Source organism: Pleurodeles waltl, chromosome 2_1 (assembly GCF_031143425.1).
Source record: "Pleurodeles waltl isolate 20211129_DDA chromosome 2_1, aPleWal1.hap1.20221129, whole genome shotgun sequence".
Classification (NCBI taxonomy): domain Eukaryota; kingdom Metazoa; phylum Chordata; class Amphibia; order Caudata; family Salamandridae; genus Pleurodeles; species Pleurodeles waltl.
The window spans coordinates 86,001,645-86,025,382 of NC_090438.1; the positions used below are offsets into that span (position 1 = coordinate 86,001,645).

At 45.5% G+C, this 23,738-nt stretch overlaps 1 protein-coding gene across 1 annotated transcript in view; it reads left to right on the top strand.

Moving 5' to 3' along the window:
• Positions 1-7,311: 7,311 nt before the first annotated feature.
• Positions 7,312-23,738, top strand: part of ST3GAL4 (ST3 beta-galactoside alpha-2,3-sialyltransferase 4) — a 428,798-nt gene continuing 412,371 nt past the window's right edge. Inside the window, exon 1 of the mRNA XM_069210383.1 lies at positions 7,312-7,504. The gene's annotated coding sequence lies outside the window, so the exon portion shown is untranslated. The remainder of the gene's footprint in view (positions 7,505-23,738) is intronic.

A 23,738-nucleotide genomic window follows, 5' to 3' on the forward strand; every position in this document is an offset into this window, starting at 1 on the left:
GGCTGCTGTAGCCTGCCACACAGAAGCAAATGCAGACAAGGTATTGTTATTGGCAAGAAGAGTTCAGTGACTTACAAAACTTCCTTGTCTTGTCAATTACAAGATTAAGTTATGCACAAAGAGAGGGGGGGTCCGGGAGTAGATGTTGGTCCAGCACCCTTGCTCCAAGATCATGAACCTTAAATCAAAAGAGGGCGCTGTTCCTGTAGAACAGAGGAAAAAGATGACGTTGGGAGGGAAAGTATGACCAGGAACCCTTTGGATCTTTTTAAATATCAGTTGTGATGTTGGGTGTGTGTGTGATGGGGTAGAATGTGTAGGGTGGGGTAAGTGAAGAAGGAAAAGGTAAATTGAAACTATCTCAGAGAGACCAGATATATTTTAATTCATTGGTTCCCCAGACAGGGTTAAAAGCAAAAAGAGTAGTATCTTAAAGGTTCAAAGTGCCAAGATAGCCTATATGTATATTGTGTAATGTACAGTCAAAATGTTTCACGCCTAGAGGTCACACCAGATCCGTGGCGTTTCTTCAGGACCAGGATAATCCCTACCCTACACCCGGAAGAGATGTGAAATAGTGAGTCTAGTTCCCTAACAAATAAATACCTCATTGGAATATTTCCCAAACCCATTGGATTGATTTGTTAGGCCCCTTAGGTCAAGGCCAAAATCCTGGGCACTGCTACAGAAAAGGTGGTCCAGCGCGTAAAGCGCCTGTGACCTACCCCGACTCGCTTTGCCTCACACACACTCATCATACGGCTACTTGAAGTAACTCGGAGGAAGGCCCCCTTCGCAGGGCCCGTCGGGCATTGTAGTCCTAGCCCGACGAGGAGCTTGCCCTATGATAAAGCATGACACCCATTTGGGTGTGTGAGAGCGCCTTTCTTTGATTCTAAGGGTTCCCAGTTAATCTTTCCCTCCCAATGTGCTCTTTTTCCTCCTGTTCTATAGGAGCCTCACCCTCCTTTGATTTAAGGTCAATTGCAAGATGACTTCATGGGCTGTGTGAATAATGTCTACTAAATGAGAGGGACAGAGTTTGGTCCAGCTCATGTAATATTCAATTTCCCAGCAGCCTCTGCTCTTTACAGGGAAAGAGCATAGACTGTAGGAGTACTTCGGAGCGCATGGGTAAGGGAGACTTGCTTTAAGCATCTTTCGGGTATGTGTGTGTGAAGGACTAGCAGGTGGCTCTAAGGGTGACTGAGGCCCTGCTGTGCAATAACATGGGAGTGGCAGGATATTGTAAGGCCGAGGGAGAGAATGAGGCATCAGAGTCCATTATAGTGAATAGCAGCTGGGTTTTATGGTTGCTGCAGCTCATGAGTGTAGTGCCTGCTTTCTGGTCTCACTTTCTGAAGCTTATGAGGGGAAGAGGGAATCCCTCCTGGCCGCTGTCATCTCTCTTTCAGTCCATTCACCTCAGCACTGATCAGCTGCATATCCTGTTCTAAGCTGTCTCCCCTCTCTGCTGAGCCCTCTTCCTCGTGGAGAGCTTCTGAAGGTTGTGCCTGGCCAATCACCAACCTCTTTTTCTTACTAGATCTGTCTTTTCTCCTTTGTCCGGGCTCCCTTTCTCTCCATCTCTGAATCACTGTTCTGTGATCACTCGGGCATTCCGCCCAGTGAATGTCATTCATTTGTCGAGCTTCCACGCCTCCTCAGGTGTTTCAAACAAGTAGGACCCTTCCCCCCAAAGATCACTTTCAGTTTAGCAGGGGGGAGACGTTTGTGTTCCAGTCGTATGGCACTCAATGTAATTTATACTTTGTCAAATGTTTTCCTCTGTAGTTGCATCTGGTTGGTGTAGGTTGGGGACAAAACATCACAAGAGGATTCTCATTGTATCTGCACCAACTATTGCACCAGTGTCAGAATCGCATTCCCTGCGGTTTGCAAGTTTGGTTACAATGGAGCTAGCCTTGTCAGTGGTACATGTGCACTCTCAATCACAGAGTAGGAGGAAATATATTCTACCTGAAACAGTGTGAAAGCTTTCACACCAGGAATCTTTCTGGCTGGGCTCCCTCTAACTTCTCTGCTGTTCCAATAATTCACAGATTATTCCTTCAGGCCGGACCATCTGCATCATCTACACTTTCTACAAGTATCTTAAATTCTCTTGTCCGTTGCTCTAACATATCTTTTAGGCCAACTATATCTGATTTTCTACCCTATGTGTCAATAAAATTACTAAGCCCTGTCGTAGCAATGCCATGTCTAGCTACATCTCTCCGATTATGGTTTCATTTTGTGTTTGCATATTGCTTCTTGCTTGTGACATTGCCGTAGATGCCACAGGCCCTTCTGCCTCTGGGCACCCAGAGCTTGGGGTTATCCCCTTTGCTGAGTACGCCTCTGAGTTGGGTACTTGTCTAGTTTCCCTCATATGGAGATATCTGTGAATGATATCTCTTACCACCATGCTCATAGGTCTAAACCACCTTCCTCTCTGTGATTGGTGATGAGGCATCCAGGGATGGAAAAACTGGCACAGGAGTGAAGAGGGGTGGGTGAGATCAATAGGGAGTGACACACAGAAGAAACAAGGAGGGGGAGGGGGAGGGGCAGGGGAGCATCAAGATATGGAGGGAGGAAAGGGGGAGGAGTTTGCAATAAGAGTCACAGATGGCAGAGAGGGAGGGGTGTGCTATGCAGTTGTATAAAGTGCTAAAAGGCAAGTGCCACAGAAAGATGCAAAGCCAAAAATAGTTCCCTGATGCCAGAAGTGGAAGGACACACTCATCCAATCAGAACTCTGTGAGACCATTCCCCTGAGCAGGACAAACAGAAGAACAGGGAGGAAAGCCATAGAATCCAGATCAGACTGCTGAGATAGACAAGAAAGCCATCCAATCATGAGCAAGGTGTGCCTCTAGTACTACTGATGAACTCAAATACAATTCATAATAAACAGGTTTTAAAAGCACAGTGTTACAAGGCGAAAATGTGAACAGATTTGAAAATAAACAAACAGACAATGTAAAAGCGGGAAACTCAGTATAAAGAAACTCAAGCATTTAAATAATATGCATTTCACAAAGCAAGAATAAAAAATGAAAGAGCACGTTTACCCGCCAGCCATGGCACTGATGGGTTCTGTTTTTAGGTGTAAGTGCACGATTTGCGGAAGCAAAATACAGCCACTTACAGTGAAGAGAGCCAATTGCTTATGTGGGCTGACGCACTGCGTGGCGTGGTGAGTGAACGAAACACTAGAAGAAGAATTTAACAGACCAGAGGATGAAGACCACTGATTAAAAGCGCGTCATGAAGCGCTATATCGGAATAATGTGTTACTATGAACGGTTCCTCCTTTTGTTTCTGTGTTCATCTTAGCCCCGGGCTGCAACGGGTGGTACACCACTAAATGGAGATGCGTGCTTGTAGGTGAACACCCAAGGCCCGCGGGGCGCCTTTAGCCCTTCCATGCAGTCCGGGAGATGAACAAGTCTTACAGTCTGTAATGACGGCCTCCTGGCCCTTCCCCGCCTCTCTACCTACGTGCATTATGCGTGCTTAAAAAAACATTAATAGTCTGCTAGGATAACTAAAGCTGGGCCAAAAGCCAGACTCAAAATACAAGCAAGATTAGGGGAGTGTAAACATGACTAGTTTTTGTACTAGCATGGCCTTGGGAGAGAGTGTCTCTTGATGCATCTGGAGTGTGGAGAAAAACAAGGTTTGACATTCAGAGTGCGAACCCCCAAAAAAAATGTAAGCACCATATCATGGTGAATTAATTGTTTTGGCTCCTGGGAAGCAGCCTCATTTCTCTCATCATATTCAGTGTTAGCAGTCGCGCTCCTGGCGAATCATCCGTACTGTGATTTTTATAGTGGGTACCGAAGATACACCTTATACCAGGTCCAGTTATCCCTTATTGGTGAAATATAGTCAGTGTCTAGAAGCCAGGCTCTCTAGGGGTAGCTGTAGCTGAGCAGCCAAGGATGATGTAGGAGACATGCAAAGCTCTTGCAATACCACTGTAGTCACACAGTACTCACACACATGAAAGAAAATACTCAGTGTTACAAAAATAAAGGTACCTTATTTTTAGAGACACAATGCCAAAAATACCTAAGAGACTATACTCCCTTAGGAGGTAAGTAATATACACAGTATATACACTAGAGTGCAGAAATAGCACTAAAAACAGTTAGTCACCTAGTCAAGTGCAGTGTGTAGAGGGGCGCTGGGAGTGTAAGAAAACACCAAAGGTAAGGAATAGACCCCAGCCCAGAGCCCAGGAAAACAGGAGTAAATCACAGTAGGTTTCCTGAAACACACAATAAGTCTTGATAGAAGATTATGCAAGAACCAGAAGAGACTGCAAGACACCAGTGATTGATCCCTGGACCTGAAGACCTGTGGAAGAAGGGGACCAAGTCCAAGAAGCACTGAGGAGTCCAGGGAGAACAGGAGTCCCTGCTTACCTGGATGAAGGTGCAAAGAAAGAACCACCGGTGAGAAGACAAAGTCAGTTATGCACCCAAGAAGACAGATGCAGGTTCCTGGTTGGTGCAGAAGATGTCTGACGCCGGATGGATGTTTGCAGTCTGGTCTGCATTGCTGGATTCCGCCAATAAGCCTTGGCAAATGCAAAGCTCACAGTTAGCGGAAAATGGCGCTTCCAGGGACCAGGAGGGACCTGGTGGCCTTTTCTTAGGAGGGTGAGACAGAGGAGGCTCTCAGCAACTCAGAGAGCCCTCAGAAGACAGCACGCACAGTTTGTAGAGTTCCTGGAGGGTTCAGCTGCGGTTCCGTCGATAGAAGATGAAGTAAAGGATGCCGAGGATTCCTGCTGGAGTCTTGTAATCCGAATCTGAGGAAACACCCAGGAGAGAGACCCTAAATAGCCCTGAAAGGGGGATTGGTCACCTAACCAGGTAAGCACCTATCAAGGGAGGGCTCTGATGTCACCTGCTGGCACTGGCTACTCAGATGCTCCCAGAGTGCCCCACCACCTTGGGATCTAAGATGGCAAAACTCAGGGACACTGTGGAGGAGCTCTGACCGCCACCCCTGGGGTGGTGATGGACAGGGGAGTGGTCACTCCCCATTCCTTTGTCCAGTTTTGCGCCAGAGCAGGGACGAGACTGGGGGTCCCTGAACCGGTGTAGACTGGATTATGCAAGAAGGGCACCATCTGTGCCCTTCAAAGCATTTCCAGAGGCTGGGGGAGGCTACCCCTTCCATGCCTGTAACACCTATTTCCAAAGGGAGAGGGTGTAATACCCATCTCCCAAAGGAAATCCTTTGTTCTGCCTTCCTGGGCTTGAGCTGCTCAAGCAACAGGAGGGCATAAACCTGTCTGTGAGGTGGTAGCAGCTGGGGCTGCCTGGAAAACCACAGAAGGCAGTACCGGGGGTCCCTGCGGAGCACGAAGCGTGCATGGGACTGTGCAACCAATACTAGAATCAGTATTGGGGTACAATTCCCAGTTGTTAGACACCTTACATGGCCATATTTGGAGTTACCATTTTGGAGTTACCATTGTGAAGCTGGACAAAGGTATTGACCTATGTCCAGTGCACGTGCGAAATAGCATCCCTGCACTCATGAAGTCTGGGAAAATGGTCCTGGACGATGTGGGGGCACCTCTGCTAGGGCCTCTGCTAGTGCAGGGTTGTCCTCACACACAGTTACTTTGCACCCAGCCTTCAGGGTTGGAAGGCCTGACATATAGGTGACTTATAAGTGACCTGGTGCAGTGAAAATGGCGGTGAAAGGGTGCATGCACCATTTTACGCAGGCTGCAATGGCAGTGCTGTAGAAGCATTTGCATGGGCTCTCTATGGGTGGCAAAAGTAATGCTGCAGCCCATAGGAATGCCCTGGAACCCCAATGCCTTGTACCTAAGTACCATATACTAGGGACTGATAAGGAGGCACCAGTATGCTAATTTGGGATGAAATACTGGGCTACCAGTATGTAGTGACAAATTTGGGAACAGAGAGAGCATTAGCATTGGGGTCCTGATTAGCAGGGCTCCAGGGATACAGTCTAGCATACTGACAAAACAGTCAAACATACTTACAAGTAGGCCACAAACCATAAGTACTGGACCTGGCTAGCAGGATCCCAGTGACACAGCCAAACACACGAACAAACAGCCCAAAAATGGGGGAAACCATGCTAAAAAGAGGCTACTTTCTCACAGTTTGTCTGCCAATAAATCTTGAAAATAGAAACAAATATGTTGGGCACATGCAAAATGGCTCAGCTGAATAAACATTCACCGCAAGCAGCGACTTTGACACTCGCTTAGGCCAACACAGTCTTCCATCCTTCTGAAGTCGGTAAGTTAGGTTCTAGTAATTATCACCTGGGCCCAGTGCTTTAAAAGGAAGTACAGAAATGCAGGTACTCACTCTCCAGAGTACCTGCTTGCTTCTGATAAGTGCCAGTACTCTCCCAATTAAGTGTACTGTACTAGTGCTGCGAAGTGCAGGTGCTGCTCATTTAAAGTGCCGCCTGGGCCTGATGATGAAGGGGTGTGCTAGCTCGGTGTAGAGCCAAACCCTTGTTTTATTCGTTTACAGCGTCTGCAGTGCATGCAACAGAAACCATGGACAGCTTGTCTCTGTTTACGCATCAGCGCAGTATACTGCGAGTTGTAGGCAGGGCTGTCAGAGAGTTCAAAGCCAGAACAAGCACTTCATGTGAGTAACCCATTAAAAAGAGTATTTCACTATAAAAACAAAAACACATTTAATGCCATGGTTCAGTAAACCTTTTAGTTTTAAAACATGTCCTCCATTAGCGGGGCAAGACCTTCACATCACCAGAAAATGGGGGGCAGAGCACACCCGTGTATTTTTTCCCCTTTTTATACAGCGCCAACGCGACCCGAAGGGCGTTGGAGCGCTTTACGTGAGCACTAGTGACATTACCCAAGCGCACATCCATTTCTGGTAGGCACGGGGAGAGCGAGTGATTTGCCCAGGATCACAGGATGTTGAGCCAGCGCCGGGACTACAGCCTGTTCATTTGACACAAGGTCCCCAGCCCCGGCCCGTCCTCTAATGCATAGAAAACTGGTAGGTGTAGCATCCTTGCGCGGCTAAACCAGACCAAGAAACAGGCTCATGTGTACATGACGCATCCCTGTTATTCTCTTCGCTTAGAAACGACAGAGGCGCTTTGTCAGAACAATGTGTTACTATTAGCGGATCCTCCTGTTTCTGTTTGTCTTAGCCCTGGGGCAAACAAGAGGGCAAACACCAAGAAGGAGATGCGTGCTGGTAGGTGGACACCCACAGCCCCGGGGCGCCTTTAGCCATTCCCTGCAGTCCGGGGTGAGAACACATGTCATCATCCGCCAAGAAGGCCTCCTGCAGCTCCCCTGGCTGGGCAGGTACACGCACCTGTCGCGGAGCACCGGCCCAGCAGTGCCCAGCGCAGTGCAGATAAAGTGCCTAGAGGCGTGGGCACGGCGCGCTCTGGAAGTGCCAGCGTGTTACCTGCGTCTCTTGGAAGTGAGAAGGAAACCTCCAAGGTGAGTAAGCTTATATTTCAGAACAGTGCTGCCCAAACCCTTTAGGACCACGACCCCTTCTTTGGTAGAAGAAACTTTCACCACCCACCTGAAACGAATTGTTTATTGTAACTTAAGCATGGTGTGGCATGGCATTGTCATTTACGGACCACATGGTCCATCCAATCGACTGCATTTTCACGGCCTGCAGCTTTAATGATAAGACTACACTGCACACAAATAATAATGAGTGGGAATTGGATTTCGGTGAATACATATGTTTTGTGCATCACCAAGTAAACATCTTGATTTGTTTTAATCCCTATTAAAATGTTGTTTTCCACCACGCTTCAAAATTACAAAAAAATGTGCTTCATTTTTGCTTTCCGAATTGCTGAATGTACAGTTCATCCACAGGTCTTTACAATTTGTTGTGTTTTAGGGAACAAATGACATCCTACACCATTTCCTTTCACACTTCATGTACCCCAGCAGGGGTGTCGGATAATTCACTTCACTCTTTTTTTCTGACTGCAAAGTGAGAGGAATTTGTGAAGTCAGGCCCCTGTGTTAAAACATAAGTAGCAGAAGACCATGGACGTCAATTCACTGAAATGCCACAGGTAGCAGAAGTGACATCTCACGCCCTTTGACCTCCACTTTCACTCACACACACACACACACGCATAAATTCGCACTTACGTACACTTTCCCACTTAAACATACTCTAACACATAAACACACTCTCACCCACAGGAACGCACACAACATACATTTAAATGCAGCACCTCCTCCCCACACCTGAGCGCCTTGAGACCCTCACGGGTGAGTAGTGCGCTTTACAAATTCCTGATTGATTGATTGATTTTATACTTACCTCAGCTGCCATGGAAGGGCATATTCCAGCTAACTGTACTCCATTTTTGTTATAAACTAATAGAGAATAATATATTTTTATTATTAACTATTAGTGTCATAAAAAATGATTGAAAACAAAGAGTGGAGCCCCAACTTATGTAAGGAGGAGCTGCCACTCTGTTCCCGGCACTAAATGTGCTACTTCTGAGGCCAGGGGTCGCAAAGGGCACACCACATAAAAATATGATAAAGACTCTTCGAAATTCAAATACTGTAATTAACATGTACAAGAATTTCAATTTAGTCCCTCAGATTATATCACTGTTTGATAGGCCAGGGGTCACAAAGGGCAAGCCCTTGGTCGCTCCGATCCCTGGCAATCCCTAAATGACATCCATGTAGACATTGTCTGACGTTTGACCTCTGTCTTTGAAGTGCAGCAAATGTGACAAGATGAATCAAGAATGTAAAGGCAGCTTTAATTTATTAATTTATTGCTTAGACTTTCAAGACTCGCCAATATTAGGCTCGCGGCCCTACAGTGGGTCACGACCCACAGTTTGGGAAACACTGTTTTAGACTTTTTTTTAGGTGAACGTCCCCAGTAAACCATATGCTTTAAGGGGTTTACTGTTCTTGTATGCCCTTCTTGTTTTACCGAACAAGAGACATTGCAGTACCTGCTCAGTATAAAAACAGAATTACAGGTGGGCAGTGCTTAATTTGTAAATAAAAATGTGCCGGTGCCCAAAGCCCTCCTCTTAAACACGCGACTGCTGCAATTAAATGTGGGAACACGGAATACTGAGGCAGCGTGATCCTGAAGCCATCTCAGGCCTCTTCAATCCATATAAAGCCACTCCATGCCCCCTCAGCTCACTCTAGCAGCAGCCTGCTTTCTCCCTTTGTGACGGTTTTTCGTTTTTCCCTTCCTCCATCTTTTCTATATGTGTCTTTTGCTCCAAGCAAATGCTTTTCGCAGAAGAATAAGCCCCGACCCTCAAAAATAAGTGCCGGTGCTCAGCACCGGAAACAATAACCACAAATTAAGCACTGCAGGTGGGTGAACCAATAAATTAACAGGGCAAGCCGAGCCAAGCCGAGCCAAGCTGAGGGTGTGGCTGGGCTCTAAAAGCCCTTGCGGGAGCTGAGCCCTGACATTTCTGGCACTTAAACTGTGCAGCAAACACCATATAAAAGCATGATAAAGACTTCAAAATTCAAAAACTGTATTTTACATATACACGCATTTCGATTTAGTACGTCAGATTATATTACTGTATTACTAGGAACGTTTATCAAAAGTGACAGTTTTTAACATGAACTTAAAAAATATTCATGCCTCACGTCCCAAATTCTCTGCCATGACAGCAATGCCATCAGTGTTTTAGGAGAGTCATGTATGTGACACCCTGAACTAATGCATTTCTAAGTAGTCTCAAATGCAGGAAGAAAAAGGAAGCAGGGTGAAATAAAATATTTGCCTAGGATCACACAATTTGGACAACCCCAGAAAAATCCTAAGATTTCTGATTTCACATTTGACATTCAACCACTAGATGAGTATATAGTTCTCTCTTCTTTTTTTACATCAAAGGCTGATGTTTTATTTAAATTCTTGGCACCATAGATTTGAGAGTGGGTGGCACGCAGACGCCACATTAAAGCTCGGCTTGTTTTGGGCTTGAGGGTCCAAGTGGACCTTGAGCTGAGCCAGAACCAGGCATCTGGCTTGAGCCTGGCTTGTCATCAGTGGCGCACCAACCTAAGAACAGAGTGCTGTATGGATGGCAGAAGGAGCCAAAATTCACCCGATATTCTTCATTTTTATGAGCATTGTGGCTATCACCAGACACACACACACACACACACACACATATATATATATATACACCCACAACAAGCACCTCTTTTACAGCTTATAAATGCTCAAAGAAATGAGAGTTGCCTGTCCCTTGAGAAGTTTAAAAGTGGTGGGGTGCCAAAGTGCGGGACAATAGGTGCCCCGCAGTTAGGGTTGCCACCTTCGCCAAAGAAAAATACTGGCCAGTTGTTCACAGTTTAAGCTTCTGAAGAGGTCCTAAAACAACAGTTAACCAAAACTTTATCTGAAATTGTATTCATTTTTGACATGGCCTTTCTGTCTTTGTTTACTTTAATTATCAGCCAGGGATCATTAATGCAGCTCAAGAACACAATCTGAAGTGCTTTCCTCTTATATTTACTGTTTAAGGTATGAAAAGATGAGGGGACAAAATACTGGCTTTAGGTGCTTTTCCTAGTTTTTATACCTGCTGGGACATTAAAACACCGGTCATGCTGGTATGAAAATGGCCAGGTGGCAACCCTACCAACAGTGCCTCTCTGCGGGCAGTGGGACAGCAGCTCCAATTGAAGGGCAAACCTGCAGATTTCCAGATGTTGACCATCCTGGGGGAGGATGGGTCCCCTGCTCTGGCCGCGGGTCCCTACCCACCGGGACTTGTAACCATGGTCTGACGCTGCAAGGGCCAGGAGAGGTGCACCCCCTTTCCTATTTCTACATGAGGGGGGGCCTCTTCCCTGGGCCCAAGCAACACGCCACACCTTTCTCTCAGGAGGATGGGGAGGTGGCACGAGAGGATGTGTTGGAAGCCGTGACATCCTGTTGCGCACGGCCCAGGACCCATGACAGTGGGCTGAGCAGAGGGCCCTGGGTAGCTGCCCACACTGCCCATGCCTAGCGCAGGCCCTGGTTATTACTCCCCCCTTCTAGAGCACTGAGGTCCGACAATCCCTCAAAAAGAAACAGCAGTACAATAAACATTCCCTTTTGACAATGGAGGATCTTAATTCAGTCATAAAGATGCAACTGTAGCAAACTACTGCTTTGCCTTTAAATTGACATTTGAGTGCTTACTCCACAGTCATGTAAATTTTTCACTATTATGTATGTTCAGGCAAGACACATCATATTATGTGAAATGAATGACTCTAGAATGCTGTTCTTGTCTGAGACGTCGAGCTTATAAGTACTCTGGCCTGCTAAAATCTATCTGTGGGGTTTTAATCAGGCTCACCGCAAGCCACTCACTATCACTCGTTCATGGGCTAGCCTTTCAAAAATCCTTTGTTATTATTGGTAAATGCTTTACGTTTCTCCCTTTTTGGGGAAGTTTTGTTACAGCCTTGGCCATCGACCCTGTTACATGGATAATTGCACTTTTGCTAATACATTTGACCACAAGCGAACTTCTTTTTCCTCTTGTGTCTTTCCTTCGTGCTCATGCTCATGGCGGCTGTAGCGCTTTGAATCAGCTTGCTTATGTCAACTGTTTTACTTTTCATTTTCAATTTATGTGGCAAGAAAATTCCAGTTAGGAATTTACAACGCTAATAGCTCTAACTGGAGCAAACATGAGACCCATTGCATTGCAAATGCTTGTTTGGGACTGGCCTTTGAGACAAATTTAGTTGTCTTGCCAGACTATTTTTTCCTGAAAATATCATACATAATAAACGTAGAGAGGGGCCTTTGGTAAGTGGGGTTTATTAAATGGTCGGTTAAATTGTCATTCAGATTTTGCTCCTGCTCACTTGCAGCGTAATGCGCGGGACAGTTGTTGTTCACAAAAAAGAGTTCCTTTCTCCTCAAAGACAAAGCTGGTTTAAAGTGTGCTTCATTTGTGTTGTTCTGATATATTAACTTTAAACAACAGCTATTTAGTTGGCCTGCACTGAAGGTACCCACCTAGATGGTGATTTGTTTTTTTTGTCTTCATTTTACAGCTGCTCTAATAAAGTCTCACACTGGCACAGTAATATTGTAGCTACCTGCAATGTGGGTGCTTGTTTCAGGGGTGACTTTTGCCCCCTTCACAAATAAAAACAATCATAATAATAATAATAATAATAGCACTAATAATAATAATACCAATAATAATAATGTTATTAATACTACCAATAATAATATTACCAGTAATAATAACAATAATACTATTAATAATCATAACAATAATACTATTAATAATACCAATAATAATATTACCAGCAACAATAATAACAATAATACTATTAATAATAATAACAATAATAATATTAATAATACCAATAATAACAATAATAATATTAGTGATAACAATAATACTATTGATAATGTTGATAATATTAGTAATAATAACATAATATTAGTGATAATAATACTATTGATAATGTTGATAATATTAGTGATAATAACATAATATTAGTGATAATAATAATACTATTGATAATGTTGATAATATTAGTGATAATAAAAATTATAATGTTATTAATAATAATAAGAAGAAGAACAGCTTATCGGGGTAGTGAGTGCTACATAAATGCAATTAAAATACAATTACAGTACAAGTACAACACAATAACACGCTTGGCTCAACTAAAAGGCGTCTTATTTTTAATAAAATCACTAGTAAAGTGTCCACCTTAGTGCGCGTTAACTAAGTTTTACATCCATGTTGTGAACACATGACAGGGGCGTTGACGTGGCTGCATGGGTTTTTTTCATTTTGTTGCACTAACGAAGGCCAGGGTTACTGGTTTTACCAACCCTTGGTTTATTTTTTATATTTTTTAGAAAATAAATAGTACTCGGTAAAGCGTGGCAATGTTAACAGTTTAGTGTTACTGAAGAGTACATTAGAATAGACTAGTGTTTATATTAAAAGGAGGAAAGGAAAATGCTTATGGGGGGTAAATAACTTATTCTGGAGATGTCTGAGAAGCACAATTGTTGCAAATTAAAAAAGGTCTTAAAAGTTTTAAGAGACTGCCAGGGGTAGATGTGCGTGTTGACAAGATTAGATTTGAAATGGGCAGGGTATTTAAGGGGGCATGCTCTTTTTATTTTTTTGTATGGTATTGCAGGACAAAAATCAAGGGAAGCGTTTTCAAAACGTCAAGTAGAATGGAGAAACGGAGGGGGGTGTTGAGTCAATAGCTCAGAGAGGAGATTGGATACACCATTACCCTCAGTCTCTAAATACAGACAGAAATGTCTGGGAGGTGAAGGTAGACTTGGTTAAAATTTCTAGAGCTTATGGTACCATATAAAATTCTCAACTTGCATTGGCAAAGCCAATAGGTTCCTGTCTATGCAAGATCTACCCGCTTTGCCAAGGTGTTATTGCGATATTGTACACCAGCATGGCTGATGTTCCGCATAGCTAAAATATAGTGGCATAGAGGACAGTGGTATGGAGGGTCACGAAGTAGAGTGGAGTGTCATGGAGTAGAGCAGAGGGTCATGAGAAGAGTTGTGTTGTGGGTTGGAGTAGAGTGGTGTAAAGTGGAGTGGTGCAGAGTCCAGTGGTGTACAGTGGGTGGTGTGGGGTGGCATAGAGTGGAGGGGCATAGAGTAGAGGGGCACAGAGTGGAGAAGAGTGTTGTAGAGTAGAGTGGCACAGAGTGTCGTAGAGTGGAGTAGAGTCAAGTGGTGTAGCATGCAGTAGTGGAGTGGAGTGAAATAGTGCGCAGTAGAGTTGAGTGTAGTGGAGTGTCAGAGTATTGTGGAGTAAATTAGAGTGGAGTGTCATAAAGTGGAGTGTTGTAGAGTGGACTGGTGTAGAATGGCGTAGAGTGGACTGGTGTAGAATGGCGTAGAGTGAAGTGGCATAGTGTCAGAATGTATATAGAGGAGTGTGGTAAAGTGAAGTATTGTAGAGTGGAGTGTCGTATAGTGGAGTAGTGTAGAGAGAAGTGGCATAGAGTAGATTGTCTTAGAGTGGAGTGGTGCAGAGTGGAGTAGAGTCAGAGTGGAGAGTGTAGAATGCAGTGGTGTAGAGTGTTGTAGAGTGGACTGGTGTAGAATGGCGTAGAGTGGTCTAGAGCGGCATAGAGTGGAGTGGCATAGAGCGTAATGCAGTGTCATAGAGTGAAGTTCCCCAGAGGGTCGCAGAGTGGCATAGAGTGTCGAGTGATAGAGTGAAGTGTAGTAGAGTGAAGTGTTGTAGACTGGAGTGGCATAGAATAGAGCGGCATAGAGTGGAATGGTGTAGAGAGCAGTGGAGTCAGAGTGGATTAGAGTGCAGTAGTGTCAGAGTGGAGTGGAGTTGAGTAGAGTGTCAGAGTGGAATGATGTAGAGGGGAGGGGTATAGAGAGGAGTGCCATGAAGTGGCAAGGCGTAGAGTGGAGTAAAGTGTTGTAGAGGGGAGTAGTGTACAGTACAGTGGAGTAAAATGTCAGAGTGGAGTGGTGTTCCTGGAGTCTTGTAGAGTGATATAAAGTGTTGTAGAGTGAAAGATTAAACGGGCTATGCTCTATGAAAGGGAAAAAGGCATGCTGGACAACCTAAAACAAATAAAGCCAGCAAATAGAAAGCAAGAAAATATGAGTTACAAAACAAAAATGCACATGATAAGCAATGGGTGGAAGAAGTCCTTGCAAACCATACTTAGGCTTCAACCTAAAGCTATATAAACACAGAAGAAGGAGGTTAATTAGCTTTCAGAGCTGCCACTGGCAGGATGCGTCTTGCTGGAGTAATGTCAAAGGCTGTCACTGAAGCAACTGAAGTTACATGGACATTTGGGCTGGTGCTCGAGCCTATTTTCTGTCCCCGTGAGAAACAGCTCAGTGCACCAACATTGACTCCATGCCTTGATATTGCTACTTTGACCAAACGTGAAGGGGAGTATCTTTTATCTGAATGTTTAAAAGGGCTAGAAGAAGCAACTTGTATTTATAATAGCTTCACAGCAGTCACACAATACTTCACTGGTGTCTCCCTGCAGCAAGATTAAAAGAACCACAGCCGGGTGCTTAGCAGCAACCTTTAGCGTTCCTATTGGACATGTGTCTGCCCACTGACAAGCCCGCCAGGAGCCCGGGGCATCTGCTAGGTGTCCGAGCTCTGCTGCTACAGCGACTGCCAGCGGCCATGTTGTTGTCTGGTTACGGACAACTATTTCTAAAGATGCGCGAGACACGGTAAAAAATGCAAAGATGCTAAACTCGTCGATCTGGTCCAGAAGTTAGTGTGCTGTATTCAGCATCCAAGCAGCGGGCAGGCCCTTGGGGCAGTTCAGGCCTCTTGAGGGCGGCGAGGGAGGGGGCTATGACAGCTGGGCAGATCTAGTGATAACCTGAAGGTTTTTCTTCTGGCCCCTCCCCTTCACCTCGAGCGACGGCCTTTGCTTTCACTCCAGAAAGGAGCAGCGATGCCAACATTCAGAACCTAATCAAACGTTATTTTGTGCACATTGTTCTATGTGTGAATTGTATTTGGGAGGTCAACACAAGTCGCATTTTATGTATTTCTCTCAGTCACAAGTGCGGATGCTGGGTTCTGAATCCGGGCATTTTTTTCATTTTACTTAATAGCAGTGGGAAAATGGAAGTTGTTTATACACTGCTTTTATGTCACCAGCCCTGCTTTCCCCTTTTTCCCAGAAAAACGGAGGGGGTTGTTTGAAAGGCTGTTGACAGTCTGCCACCCCCACAACTCTCCTCCCCTACTTCTCTTGGATCTTTGCAGACCCAGGGGAGGTGGGGGAACGCCAGCCCCGGCTTCCCTGTTAGCGTGGGTCAGCACTGACCTGTGGTCACTGGGGGTTCCAGGCTGCACTGACCACTACTCTCAGAGCCTGTGCTCATGGCGTCAGCTCTTGGCCCTGATGGAGAGTGGAAGGCGCGGCTTCAACGGTCAGGCACATTGTGAGCATCCCACTATACCAGGAAATGACACCTCCAGTGCTTCATTGTAACAAAATAAGAGCCATGGTCGTAAGGCAGGGGGGGGCTCCTCCATTAGGGGGGAGGAGCGTCACCCCCACGCCAGCAGCGGCGGGTGCAAACCCCTTCCCAAAAAACGATAAGAAATGGTGGGCGCTCCCAGCTAATCCTACCGCTGCTCTAAGCATTATTTTTAATGTTATCCGTGCCGCCCCGCCCCTTCTGCTTCGCACGAGCCACGACTGGTCGTAGGCAGGAGGCCACTGCAGCTTGCACCACGCATTGCCTCTGCCAGCGCTGCCAATGACAGTGCCAACACAACTACTAACCATCACACTCCTACCAGGGTGACAGACTACTCCACGCGCCTAAAGCTGAGAGAATGGCTGGGTTGGAGGTATTTGTCATTTGTGATGTATACTGAATTAATAAAGAACTTAGGGCCAGATGTAGGAAAGGTTTAGCGACTCGCAAACGGCGAAAAACGCTGTTTGCGACTCGCTAAAGCCCATCTGGTATGTAGAAATGCATTGTGCGAGTCGGAACCGACTCGCAAAATGCATTTCCGAGTCGCAAATAGGAAGGGGTGTTCCCTTCCTATTTGCGAGTCGCAATGGTATGCAATTCCATTTGCAACCGCAAAAGCAGTCGCAAATGGACTCGCAGTTACCATCCACTTGAAGTGGATGGTAACCCAGTCGCAAACAGGAAGGGGTCCCCATGGGACCCCTTCCCCTTTGTGTCTGGACCAAAAAATAATTTTTCAGAGCAGGCAGTGGTCCAATGGACCGCTACCTGCCCTGAAAAATACTGAAACAAAAGGTTTCGGTTTATTTTTCAAAGTGCAGCTCGTTTTCCTTTAAGGAAAACAGGTTGCACTTTGAAAAAAAAAAACTGCTTTATTTAAAAGCAGTCACGGACATGGAGGTCTGCTGTTCCCAGCAGGCCTCCATCCCCGTGAGTGCACATAGTCGCTATGGGGTCGCAAATTGCAACCCACCTCATTAATATTAATGAGGTGGGTCTTTGCGACCCCATAGCGAGTCGCAGACGGTGTCTGAGACACCTTTCTGCATTCCAAATTGCGAGTTGCAATTTGCGAGTCGGAAGGACTCACAAATTGCAACTCGCAATTTGCCTTCTTGCTACATCTGGCCCTTATTTTGTGCTCACCTCTAAATTAGACAGCGCCACCATGTGGCAGACTGTCATAAGTACCGGTATTGGCAATTAAGGGCAAGTGCTGAACATTGGAAACCACCGGCTCAAACTAAGCACTAGACATTTCACCTCAAACTGCTTCATTGTCTCCTGGTGCATAAAATAATCCAGTTTGAAACACTGCTAATGGCTCCCAGAGCTTTCCATACGAAGGCCCAAAATATCTCATTAAGAGAATTAGGACCTTGCCCGCCCCAGTGCTAAGACACAGTTTGTGACAATGCGACGGGGAGCTGCAGTTTGTGCCAAGCACGGATCACCGGAGTCTTCCACCCTTTGCTATCTCACATGTATCATCTTTTTTTCTTGACTCATACTTCTCTTCCTGTTTTGTTCTATCCTTTCTTTGAAGCATACAAACTGTATTACTTGACCACTGTACTCACTGTACTGATGGGCAACGTCAATTGCAATTGTTACATGCTTTGAAAAAAATAATAAAAACAATTTGAAGAAAAATAGACCTAGGACCCGATTTAGAGCTTGGCGGATGGGGTACTCCATCACAAACATGACTGATATCCTCTCAGTCAAATTACAAGTGCATTTGGCACTTGTAATACAGAAGACAGGATTTCCGTCATAAACCCGTCACGTTTGTGACAGATTATCCAACCGTCAAACTCTAAATCAGGCCCTTACTCTTTACTGCCCGACCAATCCCGCAGATCATCCAATGCGCTGCTTCTGTAGATTCACAAGGTTTAGCGGGGCAGGAAATAAGGCCGCTCTTTTACTTTCTTCTCTGCCAAGTTATTGAATGATCTTCTGTCTACATTACACTGTACCTCTGATGAAGCTTGTTTCAGGAAACAACTGAAAACATGGCTATTCAATGAAACTAAAGACCTTCGTTTGGTTTGCTCTTTGCTTATGCTAGCGCTGGAACACCCTGAAACAGTGCACCTGGTGCGTTGCATAAATGATCTTGTGCCTACACTACATTCTATCTCTGATGAAGCTTGTATGAGGAAACAACTAAAAACTTGGCTATTCAATTAAGCTTAATACCTTTGTTTATTTGCTCTTTGCTTATGTTAACGTCGGAACGAAAAGAAAAAAGAGGGAGAGACAAATGTTGAGTGAGAGATAGAGAGAGAGGGATTCAACAGGAATAAGGGTATATGTGCAGTGGAGGTTTAAGCAAGTGGATCATTGGGGTGGATGGTAGTCCACCACAAATAATAATGGCACTATTCTTGTTAGGTCCTGTAAAGGTCTCAGCAATTAAAACCTGAGCTCAATTGCTCGAGGAGGGCTAACCACCGGAAAAGGCATGACGTATGTGTGCCTTCCACTAATGAAAGCAAGCCGATTTTAACAGGAAAGCCCACGAACCAATGAAAGACACTGACATGACGTGGACGGGGCTCCGAGCCCTTTTCTACCTCCTAAAGAGTCTTGCAAGTGAAACGCATGTGCAAGCACATGCGACGCAAGCTCGACCCTAAGAAAAAAGAGGTTAGGTAGCCCCATCACCATTTTTTTGCACACCAACAAATCTACTCATTCACAACATACTATTATGGAATCAGTTTCTAATAAAGCAGTCCTTTGGTAATGAACCTAGACGTTCATTATCCACACTACATTTAGAGACCTCAATACACAGTGACTGTCCATGTTGCACTGAAAGATGCTCAGCAGATCATCCCATGGAAGTTCCAGCTATTTATAAAATTGTGTTGCTGTTCCAAGCTCTTTCCCATAACGCAAGATCATCTCATCCCGGAAAGGAGCGAGACACCTCAGACTGTTTGCTACTGCGAATATTCGCGTGCATCTTTGTGCTTACTGACTGTGCTCAACGCACAATGGGCAGTAGTGCAAGAAACATACATTTATATAATCATTTTCATTATGGAGATGCACAGTTAGTACACGAGTAAACATTTATGTATTGTATCCATCTTTTGTGTATTAATGTATAGGAAATGAATTCTCAGTTTCATACACATAATTTCTCCTGCAGCTGTTCAGCCAAAAATCTTTTAGTTATTCCAGCCTACAGATGATCTCCTGTAGGATGACCAATCAGTCAACAACTTGCTTGACACAACCATATTGTTTTATCCTTGTTGCTCCCAGTGCATGTCCTATTCATGTCGACACAAACCAGAGCTTCATTTGAGGCCACCCACCGGCCATCCCACATTTGATGGGCTGCACTTGTGTTGCTCTAAGAAATCAAGACAAGTTTACCATTCAATTTTTTAATTATTTTTTTCACATTTCTTCACATTTACAGAGCATTTGAAAAATGTCAATTTCACATTTTGCTTTTTAAGTATGCATACTTTCGTTTTTAAACTTTATTTTAGCATTTCATAGCATGCAAAATCAATAAACAATTTAATGTTCAAACTTTAGTGGCCTGTGAAGGTTACAAACTGAGAGACTGAGATAAAAAGAGTTATAATCATTCAGGTAGTATTTTGAATACACCCTCTCCGAATGAGAAGATGGGTGGGCAAGACCATGCCACATGGCAGTAGTCAGCCACTATGCAGTGGTATCTAGGACAACTAGGATCTGTTGTAAGGCCTATTGCGTGCAGTTGAGTTGGTGTGTAGTGTATCCTATGCTAGTATTTAAAATTAGTTCATCTGTGTCTAGAGTTCAGTGATATTTTCTGGAGCTGCTGACAGTAGTACGTCCACATGCCGTCATTTAGCGTTGTGGTTAGATCTTGCTCCCATTTCAACCTCGAGGAGGATCTGAGCTGTTTGGATGATTTTGTAGAGCGTCACTCGAGCCCTACCACAGTGCATATGATGTACTAAGCATTACGAGGTTGTTGCAGCCGATGACATAAATAAAAGGGATGCAGACACACCTGTACCAGAGTTCCAGAGTGTGCTGTGTATAGTTAATATTGGTGGGCCCACAGGGTGACCTGTAAACGGTGGGCCTAGCACCACTGTGATGACGCGGACGGACCGTTGACTGCCCCCCATGTCACTTGTGCTTGTGAGTGCCGACTACTATGCTCCAGTGAGCATTCTCCTACATTGGGGGAGCGCCTGCTCCGCTGGAAGCGGGCGCAGCTCACTTTCCCACGTGAGTTGGTGGCCTCTCGCTTCCCTCAGCCTTGTGCCTGTGACTTGGTTACCTGTGCAGGTGTGCCACCACCTGCCAGCTCACAGCCAGTCCCAACACTTAATGAGCAGCACTGCATTGGTTACTGCTACCCTCATGTCCTGGGAGAATTTGGTCTGTACACGCCGTATGACCCCTCCCTTGTGATACCACTACAGGTGTATGGGTGCTCCAGATTAGGCTGCACCTGTGCATGCCGGGAGTTGCCTTATGGGCCTTCGCCTCATAGAGAGGGCCCTGAAGAGAAGGAAAAACAGAACAAGCAAAAGTGAGAGATGAAGAGAACCAATCAATAATACACAAATTCAACAAAATGGAAGATCAGTGAGACACAGTCCAAGGTGGCCCGCAATGAGGCCCTCCATGGAGCATCTGCAATGTCGGATGACCCTCTCTAACTGCTGCTCCTCTGCTCATAAGCGGCCCCTGTGGAGAGCATCCACACCTCTTTCAAGGATGTCACTCATGTACGTTACGTCACATAATTCTACACCAACCAGGCATCAAACTAAAAGACATTCACATATTGGCAAGGCCGAAGGGACTCTCCAACAGCCGTGGTGATGAGATAGAGCTATCCTTAAGAAAGAGGCCCACCGCCAAAGCCCTGACCAGTCCTGGGGGCATCATAGTTGAGACAGTCAATGCCTTGCACAAGAGGTTGCCCATAATCATAACATCTCCCTCAAGGACATTGCTGCAACTGTGGACTAGAGTTCCACATGCCAGATAATTGCCAGGAAGAAAAGGCATGCTCCTGATGTGGAAAGCACGACTACTTTACCAGAGTGTATCTGAGCAGTGAAAAGGGAAAAAGGTTGCAGGCACGTTTGCATCCCACTCCCACGCTATGGCAACTGACCCTTAATGACCATCAACCAGGCCAGGGTGAACCAAGGCTGCTCCTCTCCGAAAGGGGGATCAACAGTGGAGAAGAGGACATATTCATTATCTCCTTTGCACGTTGGTATGTCAGGGAAAGGTGACCCCCTCCAATGTGCATCATCACGGTTTAAGGAAAGATCATACAGGTCCTAGGCCCCCTATCAATGCACAATCAAGAAGATGTATACCTATGGAGGCAAAAAGCTTCTCCCCCTGACCGGGTGATAGAAATTGTGGCCAGAAACAAGGATACGCAGAAGAAGGTCCAGTTCCACATCACAAGAGAGGGTGAGGGAACCCTCATTTGGTGTCATACTGTGGAGGACTAGGGCCTAGTCTACTTCGCTAGGCAAACACACAATTCCCAAGCAGATGAGATTCTGAAGGAGTTTCTCCAGCTATTCCAGGGGCTAAAATGCCTGATGGAACTGCCCACCAAACTCCACATTGGCCACTCAATGCGATAAACTGCGTTGCGGCAAAGGCAAGTGCTTTTCTATTCCCACCCTCTGGTGGAGAAAGAATTCCAAAAGCTATAGGAACAAAGAGTCATTGAGAAACTATCAGGGTTCACTCCCAGAGTGTCTTCACTGGTGGTTGCTGGTGCCATCAGATTATGTAGGCTCCCCAACAAGGCAATTTGGATGGAGCGGGATCTGACACCAACCTGGGTGATAATATAGCTGACTTAATGGGTCTCTGCAGTTTTTGAAGCTAGTTTTGAAAGCCTGGGATCACCAGCTAGAGCCGGATTCAGATAGTGGCTTCATCGCAACCTAGAGTGAGTGAGGGGGAAGGGATCTGACACCAACCATTGATGACATTATAGCCAATTTAAATGGGTTTCCGTGGTTTTTTAAGCTAGTTTTGAAAGCCTGGGATCACCATCTAGAGCCTGATTCAGACAGCCGCTTCATCACAACCTAGAGTGAGTGAGGGGGTAGGTAGTGCATATGAGTGAGACTAAGAAAGTGTGTTTTTTTGTTTTATGATTGTGAGTCTGCAGCTGGCCATGGCATACTCAGTATAATTCTGGGCTTGTGGCAGCACCCAATATGAACAACTAACATTTGAGGGTTGACACAAGAATCCAATTTGACATGAAGGCCCCTCAAGCATGATGCAATCCCCATCTTTTGCACCATGAACCTTATCAATTGTGTCTCGTACCTGCAATTTGACTTTGGCCAAAATACCGGTTTAAAACTATGCTGTTCTTCTGATGACTACACCCTCCTTTGCCTCCCCAGCCACCACTGAAGGACAGCGTGAGCTCCATTATTCTTGTCAATACCATGCTAAAATGACCAGCCCACCACTGGAATATGCACCATAACATTCCTCAATGGAGCACAAAATGACTTGATGCACAGAGCGCTTCCTTGTCCCATATTGTCTACTAATACATGGCTCCTTGAAGACAGCTCCAGCCAGGACCAAGTGGGCTAGCACCTCGTTTAATAATGTCTCTAGTCACAAGACAATGAAGTTGTCCCTCCTAACTCTAGCCCACGACATTCCCTTAGCTGGACAGTTGGGGCAAATGAAAACTTGGGACAGGCTTGTCCCCTTGTTTCATTGGCCTAGAATGTCAGAGGACACAAAGGAATTTTGTAAGTCCTGTGAAACCTGTCAAGCCAGTGGCAAGACAGGTGGCACTCCAAAGGCACCCCTTATCCCACTGCCTGTGGTTGGGGTTCCCTTTGAAAGGGTAGGGGTTGACATAGTTGGCCCCCTTGACCCTCCTACTGCTTCAGGCAATAGGTTTATCTTGGTGGTAGTGGACCATGCCACCAGATATCCTGAAGCAATTCCTCTAAGGACCACTACAGCTCCTGCAGTGGCAAAGGCCCTCCTGGGAATCTTTTCCAGGGTGGGCTTCCCAAAAGAGGTGGTATCAGACAGGGGAAGCAATTTCATGTCTGCTTACTTAAAGGCCATGTGGAAGGAGTGTGGTGTTACATACAAGTTCACCGCACCCTATCATCCACAAACAAATGGACTGGTGGAGAGATTTAACAAAACTCTCAAAGGCATGATTATGGGACTCCCTGAAAAACTCCGCAGGAGATGGGATATCCTGTTACCTTGCCTCCTTTTTGCTTACAGGGAGGTACCCCAAAAAGGAGTGGGCTTCAGCCCCTTTGAACTCCTATTTGGACACCCTGTGAGAGGTCCTCTAACACTTGTTAAGGAGGGTTGGGAACAACCTTTAAAAGCTCCAAAGCAAGACATAGTGGACTATGTACTTGGCCTAAGATCAAGGATGGCTGAGTACATGAAAAAGGCCAGTAAAAACCTTCAGGCCAGCCAAGAGCTCCAAAAGCAATGCCATGACCAGAAGGCTGTTTTGGTTCAGTACCAACCAGGGCAGAAAGTGTGGGTCTTGGAGCCTGTGGCACCAAGAGCACTCCAAGACAAATGGAGTGGACCCCATATAATTGTTGAAAGTAAGGGAGAAGTCATCTACTTAGTTGACTTAGGCACTGCCAGGAGTCCCCT